We start from the raw sequence: 13,743 nt of genomic DNA on the forward strand, positions 1-13,743 counted from the left end.
TCCAGTAGCTAGAGTAGCTTTCATAGGGGAAAATCCTCACCCAGGATTTTTTTTTTTTTGGGGGGGGCGGGGAGAGGTTGGTTTTGTGGACTAGTAAGCTCTAGGGGCTATGGATTTTTGTTGATGAGCCTTTTCAGAATCTCAAAGCCAACTAGCTAGATGCTCTCTTCAGAAGTCATCTTGTCCAGTGCTTGACTAATACACACAACTCCCCATTCACTTCTCTTCTACCGTTTGATTCTCTTCCTCCCATAGCATTTCATTACACTATGCACAGTTTGCCCACCCATCACTTACATTAGCTTCCACCTTGCTTTGCTTCCATATTACATATAGCATTTCCAGCAATGATTGAGTCCCATCACCCCACCTAAAAAGTCTTTAAAATGAAAAAATCAGCATTAAAGTTAGGGTAGTAAACTAAACAGCTTGTACTGATTCTGAACTGGAAAATATCATGGATACATAAGATAGACTTCACTTTATAGAGTAAATCCATTCTTGGAAGAGGTATGAAACAAATCACTTTTTAAATGTACCTAGGAGCTTGCAGTTTAAAGAATCTTGTAGCAAATTATTTTGAATATGGATGGATCTTTTTTTAATGTAAATAAGCTTCCCTCTTCTCTCTGGCCACTTAATTCATTTTGTTTTTAATTGTGTGTTTTTAAAGGTTTCTTAAGGTAGGGAATAGATACATTGGATTTTGTTAAAGTGAAGGAAATCTGCTACTTTTTAAGCTTTAGTAGTCTAAAACTGCACTAAGACTTTTGGGAAACCCAAAATTAATCTGGTGGTTGGTAAGAGATTACATTATTAGGGTCAGCTTGACAAATTTCTAGGTGGTTGTGGTAGGGGTGGGGAAGAGTATAGAAAAAATTTATTTTAAAGAGCTGACTACAATGTATTGCACTAAAAAAAGTGCTGAATTTGAATGTCAGGGAAACTGGGTTCAAATTTCAACTCTTCAATCTTATTAGATAGGTGAATTTTTCTTCCCCAGTTTTCTAGAAACTCTTCCATCATTATCTTCCATTAGAATTTAAGCTTCCTAAGAGCAAGACTGTCTTATCTACTCTTGAATGTTTCTCTAGCACTTAGCACAGTGCCTAGCAGATATAAAGTGCTTAAAAAATATTTTTTTTCTATTTATCTGCCATATTTACAGGCAACTGGTTATCCGCTGTGAAGTTGTTGGAGAATCCATCCAATTTAAACTGATATCCAGTCACCTGAAACTTCCCCCAAATTCCTCTATCTCCAAACTAACTCTGTTGAAAAAAAAAATCACCATTCCCAGAGAATCGTTCACCATCTTTGACAGGAGCAGTATTTCCAATGACCCTGACACATAAGTTTGATTGCCTTTTCCAAAGTCCCCATGATGGGCAGGGCAGGCAGCCTAGGTTGCACTAATTTTTCTTTAAAAGGCATTGAAATTGTTCTCACGGATTAATTGTCTTAAAGGACTAAGACATGGGCAATTTTCTGGTTGTTTGATTATAAAAACACTAGAAACACGAAAGGCTCCAGTTGTTCCTCAGGCTTCTGACCTTGGGACTATTATAGACCCAGTTAGCAGTTAACAGAGAGCTCCACTCAGTGAATCAAGGCCACAGTCTTGTTGAATATTCTTTCCATGCTGTATATGAGTAAAACTTTTCTTAACTATTAAATGTACCACCAGTGACTCATTTTGCTTTAGTCTCCAACCTGAGATTGGTATCTAGGGCTGGCCTATTACAAATGGTATCACCTTATATAATGGTATTGTATTGTCCAGACTACATAATAGTTAAATTATGTAGACCAGGACTTCTTAAACTTTTTCCAATTTTTGACTCCTTTTTACCCAAGAAATTTTTATGTGACTCTGGGTGTATAGGTACATAAATAGGTATACAAATCAAACATTTACTGATAATAAATCATAATTTTGTAACCCCCACATTCAATTATGAGACCCCCATATGGTGTCATGACCCACAGCTTAAGAATCTGGGATATAGATCATCTATGTAACTCTGTTATATTGGGGTAGTCAAGAAAGGCTTCAGAGTGGATTGGGTTGGTTAAAGAAGGCTTCCTGAAGAAGATGGTAGATGAGTAGAAAGGAAATAGAGTTTAAGTGAGTAGGTAAGAAGGGGTAGGTATATGTGTGTACACTTTTAGAGTGTATGGGATGAAGAAAGTTCAGACAAGTTCACCTTAAAAGTTGATTTCTAAACCCAGCCCTTTATTCTTTTTCATCATTCTTGACTCCCTGCCTCACCCCGGGTATTGAGGATAGATAGTCTAAGGCTTTTCAGTGATAGGCTATGAAAAGGTAACTAAGAAGGGAAAGACCAACAATCATATTTTGCCCTTAGTCAACCACAACAAAAGAGAAGAGAGAACCTTATCCATAGACATAAACTTTACAATAATCTGGGTAGGTTCTAACATCCCCACTAAAAAAAAAAAAAGACCACTGATTTATAGAAGTGATTAAGTTCCTATGATTACCATGATATAAACTCCTTGTTGAATAAATGACTCAAACCCCTGTTTCCATAAAGTACATTTCCCCAACTGTCCCAACAAGGAGATAGTTTCCTTTCAAATTGCTTCAGTGATGTTTCATTTTTTCTATTCAAAGAACCATAGCATTTCAGAGCTAGAAAAGACCTTGGAGATCATTTAGCCTCATTGTCCTAACTAGCAATTTGGGCACTTGGGGAAGCAACAGGAAATCAACCTTGTCGTTCTTGATGTGAAAATAATACAAGAAATAATTTAGACAAACTCACTTGAGTAGTAAGGGGAATTAGTTGCCACAATGACTCACAGATGGCTACATCTGGCAGCTTCTCATTTTAACTACTTTTCTTGCTAAGTAGATGTTAAGTCACATGAATGAATGAAAAAACATTTATGTGATTACCGTGTTCCAAGAACTGTGCGAAGTAAACAATACAAAAGCAAAGAGTCTCTATCTCAAGAAACTTACCTTATGTTGCTATTGATGTTTTGCCCTTCTCAAAGAGGACCATGACATCAGGGAGCCGATGCCATGATATGCTAATACAATGGATTTCAGTGAGGGATTTCAGCTGGATAAGGTTATCTATCTCACCTTCTCCTCCAGAGCCATCTAGGTCCAGTGGCCAGATATAGATCAGGAAGACTGGAGATGGACTAGATACACTGAGAAGATCTTGTTCTTTTTAAGCTAAGGTCTTCAACAGGTCTCAATTTGATTGAGGCAACACCCCTTCAGTGGTTAAAGCTAGTTAAAAACTGAAGCATCTTTCTAAGAAGGAAACAACACATAGGGAAAAACAGTGGCCAAAGACAGTGAAGTGGAACATTGTAAAGGAGATTGATATACCCCATCCTGGAACAATGGCAGAGTTCAGTTGATTATCATGGTTCCAAAACTGGAGGGAAAGGGGAAAGAAAAAGAAGGAAAACAAAGAGAAGGGAAGGCAAGATTATTGGCATAGCTGTGGAGGAAGTGGTTGGAGAGTAGGGAGTGAAGTGAAGCAAGATGGCTGGAGGATTTCTCAGAAAATATTTGGACAGTCAACAGTCAGAAAGAACAGTGTCCCAAGGCAAAAATTATGAGCATAGGGATTTTTAGCTTTTTTTATGTGATGGACTGCTTCAGCAGTCTGGTGAAACCTATGCACTCTTAAGAATAATGCTTAAATACACACAGTAAAATTTGTTATTGTCCAGTCATTTCAATCAAATCTAGCTCTTTGTGACTCCATTGGTATTTTCTTGACACTTGCCATTTCCTTCTCTGGCTCATTTTACAGATGAGGAAACTGAGGCAAACTGGATTAAGTGATTTTCCCAGAATCACACAGCTAGGAAGTGTCTGAGGCTGGATTTGAATTCAGAAAGATGAGTTTCTGGCTCCAGGTCCAGTGTTCTATTCACTGAACCACCCAGCTGCCTAAACAATAAAATTCATAGCTTTTTTTAAAAAGTCAATTACACTAAAATGCAGTTATCATTTTTTTTTTTTTTAAGTTCCTTGACTCTAGAATTAAGAACTCCTAATAGATCTAGGGGCATAGTCTCTGGTGTGGGAAGCACATTCTGGTTTTTTGTTTTTTTTTTTTTTTTGGAGGGGGAGAGGGGGTTGCCAGAGTATTTATATGAAATACTATAGGGCAGCTAGATGGCACAATGGAGTAACCAGTTTGAATCAAGTTCAAATGTAGCCTCAAACACTTATTAGCTGTGTGGCTCTGAGCCAGTCACTTAATTCTATTTGCCTCAGTTTCCTCATCTGCAAAACGAACTGGGGAAGAAAATGACAAATCTTCAACATCTTTGCCAAGAGAACCCCAAATGGGGTCACGGTGAGTCTGAAATGACTGAACAACAACAAATTTACATAATTTGAAATTTCAGTGCCCAGGAGCTGCTAGGTGGCTCACTGGATAGAACACCAGCCCTCAAGTCAGGAGGACCTGAGTTCAAATCCGACCCCAGACATTTAGCACATCTTAGCTGTGTGACCCTGGGCAAGCCACATAACCGCAGTTGCCTCAGGAAAAAAAAAAAAAGAAAAAGAAATTTCAGTGCCTAAGTGCCTCAAGCTAGTTCTGGACGTTAGCTCAATCTTTTTATTTTACAACCAGAAAACTGAAGCCTAGGAGGGTTAAGTGACCGGCCAGAACCACAGTCAGCTCAGGACTTAGCGCCTCTCTCAGCTCTGGAGGATGATTAAAGTTTCTGTTTCCTCTTTCTGGCCTCCAGGGAGGCTCGCGGTTACAATGATTGTTATTTAGTTCCCAGTAACTTGCCCAGGGTCACATGACTAGTGAGTATTTGAGGGTGCATTTATGAACACGGGGCTTCTTGACTCCACCCACTGTATCCCTTAGCTGGCTTTTACTTTGATACCGGGTGGGAAGGTTTTCGGAATACTTTGTTATCTCTTAGCTCGTTTGAATCTTGCTACAACTTTGTGGAAAAGATTCTGTTATTAGCCACATTTTATCACTAAAGAAATCCAGTCCGATAATTCACATAGCAAAGTATCCTATGCGGGTCTGAAGGCCGGGCCAAACTGGTACCCCCGAAGAACCCTCGGACCACCGCCCTAGAAGTGCAGTCAGTGGGGAAAGTCCAGAGGCGCCGCGGGAGGAAGGCTGTAGCTCCGGACCGAACCCGCAGAGCTCAGCCAATAGATTGCTACAAGCAGCGGATTGTTCTCGTGGCTCGGCTCCCCCTCCCCCTCATTCTACCCCTCCCCCCCGGAGCCGGAGTAAATGAGTCGCACCCAGAAGAGAGGTTGCCTGGGATCCCAGTTTCACCAGGGGTTGCCCTTCGGAGAAACGTCGCCCGTATGTTCTCGAAATGAGCGCGAGCTGCCGCACAGCCCACGGAGCCCAAGTGGCTGAGAGGCGGCTTTCGTTCGCCTGTGCGCAGACCCCTCTTCCTGCCCTTCGCCCGATGCCCCAGCCCTCAGCAGAGCTTCCTCAGCGGGGAGAGGAGGACAAAAGGGGGGGCTTTCAGGCCATTGCCACGGGGGCTCGGCTGCTGCGTGATGACTGTTCCAATTTGTTCGTGTCCTTGCGAGAAAGATCATTAGAAGTCAGAGTCCCAGAGAGCTGAGAAGTCAGCTGGCTGGGAGCCCCCTTGGATCCGAGAAGTAGAGGAAGAGGGAAATGATGGGATTTGTCTCAGGGGGACATAGGTAGTGAGTGGAAGAAGAAGGATTGAATTCCAGGTCCTCTGACTACAACTGTAATACATTTTCTGTTACACCCTATTTATTGATCATTGAATCCAGCCTCAATTTACAGAAAGGAAGGTTCAGAGAAAAGGGATTCGCACAAGGTCACACACACGGCTAGTAAATAGCACAGTCGGCACTTAAATCTGGTTCTGATCTCGTTTGATTCTGAATCGGGGTCAACAATTATTTGAGAAATGAGTTTGGGGAGAAATGGACAATTATGTTTGTTTTCACTTTAGGTTGTACTTGAGTTTCTGATGAGATGGTTTTTGTTCAGAGCAGGGCTCTGGGCTGCAATGTAAGATTCTTCTTGTTGGTAACAGAAGAGGTAAAATGGGTAGTCAAAGACAACTTGGGCAGAGAAAAACAACAACTTACTGCATTTCCTTTTCCTCTTAGCTTTCATAGAGAAAGGTTTATAGGGTATGGAAAATGGTGGAAGAACCTTCTCTGCTTCTCTCTGTTGTTAGAAAATGGCGGTCATGCAAGTTAGTAGAGAAAGGGGTTCACAGCCAATTACCACTGGCAAAAAGGTATCTCCGTTTGAGATCACAAGTCCGGCACTCTATGTATCTTTAGGTGCACTGAGGAGTGAGTCCTGGACAGACAATATGGTGATTTATTTTCCTTGACACTACTTAACTAGTTATAAGGGATTTGGTGGCAGATAGTGGGGGGAGAATCATTAGGAAATGATCATTATCAAAACCAAACAAGATCATCAATAAAATACTTCTTTAAAAAATGAAAAATAGCCCCCCAATACAGTATGTTTTTGTTTTTGCTTTTTGCTTTTTTTATCCCAAGCTGCACAAGCAAATGGACTTGGGCAAGTTATTTGACTACTGTAGCCTCAGTTTCCTCATCTATAGAATTTATTTTTTATTTTCTTCAGTTTTGTCCTACTCTATGTGACTCCATTTGGGATTTTGTTGGCAAAGACACTAATGTAATATTCCATTTCCTTTTCCAGTTCATTTTACAGATGAGGAAACTGAGGCAAACAAGGCTAATTGACTTTGCCCCGGATCACATAGGTATTAAGTTTCTGAGGCCAGATTTGAAGGCAGAAAGATGAGTCTTCCTGACTTCAGGCCTGGCACTCTATCCACTGTGCCATCAAATTGGCCCATCTGGAAAATGGGGATAAACAAATCATCTACTTCCCAGAGTTGTTGTGAAGGTCAAAAGGGACAATATAAATGTATATAAATTGATACAAAATTTATATATTTATACAAATATATGTGAATGTTAAGCACTTTGTGAACCTCATGGATCTATATAAAAATATTAGCTATGCTTCTTCATCAGTTCTCCAAAGTCTTTTTAGGACTTTCTATGCTCCTTTTTTCTACATTAGGTTCTACACAGGTTCACTGTGTAAATTGTTCCTTAGTTCTGATGATTTCATCCAATATCAATTGTTACAAGTCTTCCTAAGTTGTTTCTCTGAATTCTTACCTGTTATTTCTTATTAATGTCATTAATATGCCTTTTCCAAATTGATGGGTAGTAACTTTTTTAGTCCTTGACTACTACAAAAAAGCATATACTTTATAAGTATGTGCATATTTTTCCCTCTTCGTTAAAGTCTTATTGTTATATATATCAACTAATGGATATTTACCTTAACTTAATATGCTACATTACACGATATGTTCAGTTATTTTTTTTTTAGCTTAAATTTTAGTTTTTAATCCAGATTGTTTTTAGAAGAGTGGGACTATTTCTTAGTAACACCCACATGCTATCCCTTGGTGCTGATACTACATTTGACTGATAATTTCCATCTCTGTGGTAATGAATGAATGGGTGACTCCCTGGGGGTTGTGAACAATTAAATTCTGATTTTAAGTCTTGGCTAGGTTCCTTGGGCAGGTTTAATTGAAGGTCCTGAATCATTAATTTATGAGCTGTGGCTTGTCTTCACCTTCTGTCCTCTATATAACTGTACTTACGTATCTTACCTTTATAGCCTCATTTATGAGACTATTTAGGAGAAAGTCAAGACCTATGTTTAGATCCTGTGCCAAGAAGATGTCATCAGGCTCACTTAGCACTTGTGTGAGTGCCTGGCATTGAAAATGGGAATGAGTGCTACTGACACCATCCATCCCAAGGAATCGGAGGGTTGTGGGTATTTCAGATACATCTCTAGCCTGTAAAGATCTGATGGCTTCACTAAGCTTATTTACCTCCAAGACTGAAATGGATAGGGCATTGGACTCATCCAGGATGGCATTTCTCAAGTTTTGTTTCTTTTTTTTATTTCCTAGAAATTACATGCTAGACTTAGAGCACAAATGCCCACTGTTCTGGCCTTAGAGGTGGCTCAGGAACTTAGGTAGACATAGGAATATGGTCATTGTGTGGGTAAGATAAGGGAGGAGGGGAGTTCACCAAATCAACCATCCAACAAACATTTATCAAGCACCTGCTATATGCTCAGCACTATGTTAAGCATTGAGGATACAGAGTCTAGAGTGAAAACAGTCTCTGTCCTCAACAAACTGTCAGTGCTCATGAAAACCCTTCTCCTAAGCATTTGGCCTGGTGAAATCTGCTGCAGCTCTCGAGTTTATCCTTTTTAAGGTTAAGGAGACTATCCTTCTTAAGTCTGTATTGAATTCTTTGGTCATATGAGAATAGGGGAGAAGTATGTTGGGGAAATTGGATACAAGACTAAAGACATGCAAGAATAGGAACCCACAGATTTGCCCACACAACTGCAGCTGCACACCTGTTGTGAGACCGTTGTTCTCTGGCCTTGGTTCACCTTGCTGCTGGTGGTGGGTGTCTTAGCAAAGCCACCGGTCTGAAAGTGAAGAGGACATTTTCATGAGCTTTGAAATGTTTTCTTTCCTGAATAGAGAGACTGGATTACTGGTGGTTTTGATGAGTATGGGAATCAAATTAAAAATTCAAATTCCAGCCAGGGTAGGGCAAAGGCCTAGCATTATTGGCTGGTGGCCCATATAAAGAGGGGAAAGTTATAGAAAGGCTGCAGCAGGTGGCTGTAGTCAGAGAGGGTACTGTTCTCAGGCTCTGGAGCTGCCTGATGTAAAGTGAGGGTAAATAGCAATTGTTTTCTGTTCTAGGCAAGAAACTTTGAGGTCTGCCCCTCTCAACTTGATATTCTTTGATGGTAAATTAGACTGTCTTTTGTCTCATTGCCTAGTCCTTAATCATTAAAGGACTTTGTCTCACATAAACTGAGGTCTGGGAAACGACCTTGATTTAGAAAGGCCCAAATCATGCCAGGCCATAGACAGTTGTCTTGATTTTTGTTTTGCTTACTGGACTTCAATAGTTCAGGAATAAAGAGGCTGATGACTTTGCCCAATTCTGCTTCACTTAAATCCAATTCACACACAAGTCAAAACATTTCCCTGTGATGTCATTGCTTCTCTTTGAGAAGGAAGAACGAGCAGCAATTGCGACAACAAAAATAGCCGCCTGATATTTTTACAGGCCAGAACTTGAAACAAGGTGCTAACTCACTGGAATTGATAGAAACAATGCTTATGTATTTTAAGAGTTCACACATTAGTTCACACATTAGCGTTCAAGATTCACAAGTCAGGATTCAGTCGGGAGATTCACAAGTCTGAGAAATTCATAAATCAGGAATCCCATTCTTGGAGGAGGAGTCAACCTTTGAGTTCACACCTTTAAGAGATCATATATAAGAAGCTCTTGGAGCCTCAGCCAGGAGTCTGTTGGGGAGATTGAGAGCCAGAATTCAGGCAGGAGACTCAGAGCCAGGATTCACAGTGAGCTGGAGGCTGAAGCTGACAGAGGCAAAGGACAAGTAACAAGAGCTCTCGGAATCAAGGAAAGCTAACTGGGCTATTTTGGAAGAGGCAATGAAGGATCTGAACTTTTAACAGCTGGCTGCACTTGAGGTGATTATTACTCTGAACTGAAACTAAGGCTGCCTCCAGAAGCCCCCCAAGAAATCTACTCCCAGAGAATGATTATATTTTAGACAAGAGAACATTATAATTTTAGAGAAGAGAACATTACATGATACGAAAGATTTAATTTATCTTAAATATTTGATTCCTCATCTTATAGACACATAACACACACACACATACACACACACGCACAAAACCCATGATTATACACAAATAGATACACATACATGCATGTATGCATATATGGTTATACATGTATATTTTTTATTGTGAATTTTAAATTTTTAATAGCTTTTTATTTTTTATTGTGAATTTAAAATTTTTAATAATATTTTTTTTATTTTTCAAAATACATGTAAAGATAGTTTTTTTATTGAAGCTTTTTATTTTCAAAACATATGCAAGGATAATTTTTCAATATTGACCCTTGCAGTATTTTCATATTGTTGTTTGAAAGCCTTAAGAACTCTTGTCAACACAGAGAACATTTACAATTCCAGAGGACCAATGATAATACATACTATCTACCTTCCAAAAGAGGATTAATTCAGATATAGAATGAGATATATATTTTTGAACCCCCAGTGAGGAAATTTATTCTTCTTGACTATATATATATATATTTGTTACAAGGGCTTTGTTATTCTTGTCATTGTTTTTCCAAAGGGAAGGAGAGAGAATAGATTTTTTTGTTCACTCCCCCCTCCAAAAAAATTTAGACAAATAAAGGAGGACACAATGAAACAAGGGAGCTTTTTCCAAATCATGGTAAAGCCTATAAATTCCTTCTAAAAATATTGTTGTTAAATGCATAAAATATACGAGGTTATGAAGGAAATGGATTTTTATTAAAATGAAATTATGAAAAATTTTTTAAAGTTTATGGACAGTAGATTAAGAAGCCCTGGTTTGGGTGATCCTTAAAATCTCTTCAAGTTCTAAATTTTGAATATTATGAAATCCTTTCTATCTCCCATAAATCCATAGAAGGGCTCATCCTCCCTTCTGATTTTCAGAGCAGTGGCTCAAACAATATTATTTCCACTGTTATTATAATCCAGAAATATACTCATTCCTTTCTATCAATTTCATTTTAAGAAAATGTTTTTTCATAATCACATTTTTAGTTCCTTTTTACAGTTATTATCTTTCCCTTCCCTCTAGCATGCATCCTCTGCTAAACATTTTCTTTATTTTAAGTGGCCAGTTCCTTTTAAAAAAATCATAGAATGTGAGTTTTTGCATTTTCCATCTTGAGTCTCTCAAGATATTTGGGGACCTCAGAGGTTAGAGTTATACTCCTAACATGTCTAGGCACGCACAGATCAGATGAAGTTTGATTTGAATCCTCTCCTAGGGGACTGATCAGAATCAGTAAAACACCTAGCATTTTCAGGATGTGTTTATATGACTCAAAATATTCCATTGAGGAAAAGTCCATTTTGTATTCTTGGCCCTTTAGTAATGTAAGGACTAAACCCATCTGCTGGGTATCGATTAAGTGTTTGGAAGATTTCACATTGTGTTTGTATATAAACACAATATAGCCTTAGAAAACCTCAAACCCTAAATGTATGCTAAAAGGACCAGGAAGGTCCACTAGAAAGTAAATATTTTCTGTGTAGCCCCAGACAGAAAAAAAAAAAAAAAAAAAAAAAAAAAAAAAAGGAATGTTGGTGGTTAATGAGTATTAATGAGTAGAAGTTATAGAGAGGAAGCTTTAACTTGATGGAAAGAGGAATTCTCTAAGAATTATCCAGAAATGGAATGGAATGCCTCAGGAGGTGACATGCTGGGGAAGTGAGAAACTATGGAGAAGACGGGGTGACCATTTGTTGAGTGTGTTGTATGTTGTATGGCAGCTTGATTGTACTGTGGATAATAGATAGATTCGAGCAAGAAAGACTCACTTTTGAATTATAACTGATAGCTGTGTGAATCTAGTAGGCAAAGTAGTTTATAATAACCTTTCTCTCAAAAGATTATTAAGGGAAGCAAATGAAAGAATGTTTATACACATAAAGCTTTGTTGTATAAATGCTAACTACTATAATGATGATTCTTGTTCAGCCCTCTGAGGTCCTTCTTGTTCTGAGATTCTGGAATAATATGTGTTGACTAACTCTGACAATGTTATGGATGATATGATGGATATACATATTTTCTTCCATGGTTTCATGGCAAACAGCATAAGCAAAGTGTTGTTTGTTTATTTAAAGGCGAGAATGACATGCATTCACTTATAAAGTGCCTTGGGTTCTTTATTCCTGTAGTCCTGCCTCTAACATTTAGTGTGACCTTACTGGATGATGTTGAACAGGTCTCTTAACCCCCTAGACTTCAGTTTCCATAGCTGTAAAGTGTCCTGAAATGAAGAATTTACATTATTCTTCCATTCAATGCAAGGAGAGATGGGTTGGGCACAAATGACAAGAACAGTTATTTTAATATTATTTAGTTTTACTTAAAGAGACAAGCTCAAGAGTTTCAATTTCTAAGAACCGAGAGCATTTTATTTTATAGGTTTTCTCTCTTCCTAACAATTACACTGCTTTGCATAACAAACTCATCACTAGGGAAGAGAGAGAGGGGTCTAGTTTATTTTTTAAAAAATTGCTGGGTGGCATATTGGAACACTCTGATATCATTCATGACTGATGGAAGTATTTTTTTTCCCCACACTATATACTTAGGTTGTTTTGAAGTTGAGGGGGGGTGAGAGGAAAATTGTGATTTAAAAAAGAAAACACTTAACTTTAAAATGGTGTTGATTTCTTAAAATGTAAATACAGCATCCTGTTACATTGAACCAAGAAAGAAGTGGAGCAATAACAGCCTGGATCGATATGGCAAGAATTATTGTAGGACATTAGGCCGGTATGTGATGTTCAAGGATTTCCTTCGCTTGGAAAATGAAAAGCTGGCCCATAAAAGGTGTTGTCTGCCTAGTCATCATAAGCTTTCTCATTTTAATGGGATATATTGTCCTCCTGGAAGCAATAATCTCCTCTGGGTCATGGTTAAAATGATTTTGGTTCAATGTCGAAGTTTCATTACACAGAGAACATTTCTACAATGCAGCATAAGGAGCAGAACACAACTCAGTAGAAATTCTACATTGGCCCCAATAATGTGCAGAAATCTCATGAATAGGACCCTATGACACCAGAGGGAGGCTCCTTCTGTGTATGAGGATGCAACAAAGTCAACAACAACCCATCAAAAGCTCCCTCTGTGCGAGGTTCATTGCTAGCCATGGGGGAGTTGCCAAGCCGGAACCATTCATACTGCCTGCCCCCAACAAGTTTACATTTTAACAGGGGAGTGGACCCAAATGAGTACAAAGCACAGCAGAACTATTAAAGGCAAAGGGGAGAGCTTTGCAAGTTCTAAGATTTGAGGAGGAAGAAATCACGCCTAATTTTAGGGTGTCAAGGAAGATTTCCAAGAGGGGAAGGTACTTAATAGAACCAGAGGTACGATTGAGTCAGCTCAGACTGTTCTCGAAAGTTGACAGTTAAATGTTCAGCATGAACATTTACACTTTGGAAATGGGCAAGCTCTTCAAATCAGGGCTTGATTTATTATTTTGTTGATTGTCTAGACTAAAGGAAGTGATGGAAAAATGTTAATGATGCATTTCCCCCTGGAGAGCCAGTAGTTAAATATTTGCCAGCACATTCCGGGGTAGAACCTGAGAGAAGGTATGTTCATGTGTGGAAAGGAGAGGTCAAGATACATAGAGGAGAATCCCTTCAAATCCTGATTCTTTGCCACCATAGAGAACCTTTTCCCTTAAAAAAAAAATCTCTTTGGGATTCAGACCTAGAAGTGGTATCATTGAATCAAATGGTATGAATAGTTTTAGAGTCCTTTGTGCATAGTTCCAAATTGTTCTCCATGTTGATTGGGTTGGTTCACAACTCCACCAATAGTAATTAGTGTCTCAATTTTTCCACATTTTCACTCCATTTATCATTTTCCTTTTCTCTCACAGTAGCTAATCTGATAAATATTACTTAAGACTTATTTTATTTGTATTACCCTAATCAATAATGATAATAATCAATTAATAAATTG

General features: G+C 38.7%; 1 protein-coding gene across 1 annotated transcript in view; it reads left to right on the plus strand.

Annotated features, from left to right (window-relative positions):
- The window catches only part of CD247 (CD247 molecule), an 89,729-nt gene that overhangs the window by 13,215 nt on the left and 62,771 nt on the right, over positions 1-13,743 (plus strand). The window lies entirely within an intron of this gene.

Source organism: Antechinus flavipes, chromosome 4 (assembly GCF_016432865.1).
Source record: "Antechinus flavipes isolate AdamAnt ecotype Samford, QLD, Australia chromosome 4, AdamAnt_v2, whole genome shotgun sequence".
NCBI classification, from domain to species: domain Eukaryota; kingdom Metazoa; phylum Chordata; class Mammalia; order Dasyuromorphia; family Dasyuridae; genus Antechinus; species Antechinus flavipes.